General features: G+C 37.3%; 1 non-coding gene across 1 annotated transcript; it reads right to left on the bottom strand.

Moving 5' to 3' along the window:
* Positions 1 to 2179: 2179 nt before the first annotated feature.
* On the bottom strand, positions 2180 to 2286 carry LOC145714825 (U6 spliceosomal RNA). Its single transcript, XR_014137016.1, has one exon. It is a non-coding gene; the product is annotated as a U6 spliceosomal RNA (small nuclear RNA).
* Between the last annotated feature and the right edge of the window lie 840 nt (positions 2287 to 3126).

Below are 3126 nucleotides of genomic sequence, written 5' to 3'. Positions count from 1 at the left end.
TTATTGGCATAGAATTGCTCATAATATTCTCTTATACTGTTTTTATTTCTGCTGTGTTGGTTGTGATCTCTCTTTTTCATTCTTGTTTTATTTATTTGGTCCCTTTCCTTTTTCTTTTTGATCAAACTGGCTAGTGGTTTATCAATTTTGTTAATTCTTTCAAAGAACCAGCTTCTGGTTTCATTGATCTGTTCTACTGTTGTTTTTTTTTTTTTTTTTTTTGGTTTTGATAGTATTAATTTCTGCTCTAATCTTTATTGTTTCCTGTCTTCTGCTGGTTTGGGGTTTTATTTGCTGTCCTTTTTCCAGCTCCTTAAGGGGGAAGTTTAGGTTGTGTATCTGACATCTTTCTTCCTTCTTTAGGAAGGCCTGGATTGCTATACACTTTCCTCTTATGACCGCCTTTGCTGCGTCCCAGAGGTTTTGGGTTGTGATGTTATCATTTTCATTGACTTGCATATACTTTTTAACTGCTTGGTTAGCCCATTCATTCTTTACTAGGATGTTCTTGAGTCTCCAAGTATTTGTTACCTTTCCAAATCTTTTCTTGTGGTTGATTTCCAGTTTCACAGCATTGTGGCCTGAAAATATCCATGGTATGATCTCAATAATTTTGTACTTACTTAGGGCTGATTTGTGTCCCAGTATATAGTCTATTCTGGGGAACATTCCATGTGCACTGGAGAAGAATGTATATTCTGCTCTTTCAGGATGAAATGTTCTGAATATATCTGTTAAGTGCATCTGGTCCAGTGTGTCATTCAAAACCATTATTTCCTGGTTGATTTTTTTCCTTAGATGATCTGTACATTGCTGTGAGCTGGGTGTTGAAGTCTCCTACTATTATGGTATTACTATTGATGAGTTTCTTTACGTTTGTGATTAATTGATTTATATGTTTGGGTGCTACCACATTTGGCAGGTAAATGTTTACAATTGTTAGATCTTGGTCTATAGACCCCTTGATTATGATATAATGCCCTTCTGGATCTCTTGATACCATCTTTATTTTAAAGTCTAGATTGTCTGATATAATTATGGCTACTCCAGCTTTCTTTTGTTGACCATTAGCATGATAGATGGTTCTCCATCCCCTTACTTTCAATCTGTAGGTGTCTTTAGGTCTAAAGTGGTCTCTTGTACACAGCATATAGATGGATCTTGTTTTCTTATCCATTCTGTAACCCTATGTCTTTTTATTGGAACATTGAGTCCATTGACATTTATAGTGAGTAGTGAAAGATATGAATTTATTGTCATTATGATGCTTGTAGAGTTGGAGTTCCTGGTGGTGTTCTCTGGTACTTTCTAATCCTTTGTTGTTTTTGGTCTTTTGGTCTTTTTGTTTTTGTTTTTGTTTTTCATCTTTTCACCCCTGAGAGAGTCCCCCTTAAAATTTCTTGCAGGGCTGGTTTAATGGTCACAAACTCCTTTAATTTTTGTTTGTCTGGGAAATTGTTATCTCTCCTTCTATTTTGAATGACAGCCTTGCTGGATAAAGAATTCTTGGCTGCATATTTTTCTGATTCAACACACTGAGTATATCCTGCCACTCCTATCTGTCCTGCCAAGTTTCTGTGGATAGTTCTACGGCAAACCTGATCTGTCTTCCCTTGTAGGTTAGGGACTTTTTTTCCCTTGTTGTTTTCATGATTCTCTCCTTGCCTGAGTATTTTGTGAATTCGATTATGATATGCCTTGTTGATGGTCGGTTTTTATTGAATCTAATGGGGGTCCTCTGTGATTCCTGGATTTTGATGTCTGTGTCTTTCCCCAGGTTAGGAAAGTTTTCCGCTATGATTTGCTCACATAACCCTTCTACATCTATTTCTCTCTCTTCCTCTTCTGGGATCCCTATGATTCTGATGTTGTTCCTTTTTAATGAGCCTCTGATTTCTCTAATTCTTAAATAGTGCTCTTTTTCCTTAATCTCCCTCTTTTTTTCTTCTTCGTTATTCTCTATAAGTTTGTCCTCTACATCGCTGATTCTCTGTTCTGCCTTGTCCATCCTTGACGCCACTGCATCCATCCGTGATTGCAGCTCAGTTATAGGATTTTTAATTTCATTCTGGCTATTTTTTACTTATTTTATCTGTGCAGAAAGGGATTCTAATCTATTTTCGACTCAAGCTAGTATTCTTATTACCATGATTCTAAATTCTGTTTCAGACATCTTGCTACAAATATGGAATGCTTCACGAATTTGCATGTCATTCTTGCACAGGGGCCATGCTAATCTTCTCTGTATCATTCCAATTTTAGTATACGTGCTGCTAAAGCAAGCACAGCTTTTGTTGATTTTGATGGGAGTTCTCTGTGTCCCTGGACCTGTATATCTGTTTCCTTCCACAGATTAGGGAAGTTTTCTATAATTGTTTCTTGAAATAAATTTTCTTCCCCCTTTTTCTGTCTTCTTCCCCTGGGACTCCTATGATGCAAATGCTATTATGTTTCTTGGAGTCATTGAGTTCCCTAATTCTACTTTATTGATCCAAGATTTTTCTTTCCGTCTTTTGTTCAGCTTCATTATTTTCCATAATCCCATCTTCTACATCACTTATTCATTCCTCTTCTTCCATTCTTGTGGTAATTCCATCCAGTCATTTTCAAATCTGTTATTGCATTTTTCATTTTGGCCTGTTTGTTTCTTAGCTCTTATCTCTATGGTAAGGGCCTCTCTGACGCTGTCCATGCTCTCCCGAAGTCCAGCTAGTATCCTTATGATTGTTGCTTTAAATTCTAGATCAGGCATATTACTTATATCTGTTTCTATTAGATCCCTGGCTGTGATATTTTCTCTTTCTTTCTTTTGGGATGAATTCCTCCATCTTGGCATTTTGTCTAAGTCGTTGTCTTCTTTTCTGTGTTAGGAAAACCTGTTTGTTTCCTGTTACTGACAGTAATGACTTTATAAAGAAGAGGTCATATAATGTTCAGGACTGGTGCTCACGAAGTGTCTCTGGTGTGTACTTCATGAGCTCTGCTGCTGTGTTTTGGCAGCTCTATTCCTCAGGTCAGTCAGCTGCAGAGTTTCTCCTTGCTTTCAGTGAGCAGTGTTTGGACCTTGGCCAGAGTGTGTCGAGCTTCAACTATGTATGGTCTGGTCTGCTTGTTAGAAGATACCTA

The sequence above is a fragment of the Panthera onca genome, chromosome X (assembly GCF_046562875.1).
Source record: "Panthera onca isolate mPanOnc1 chromosome X, mPanOnc1 haplotype 2, whole genome shotgun sequence".
Taxonomy (NCBI): Eukaryota; Metazoa; Chordata; class Mammalia; order Carnivora; family Felidae; genus Panthera; species Panthera onca.
This window is presented reverse-complemented; position numbering and strand designations above follow the sequence as displayed.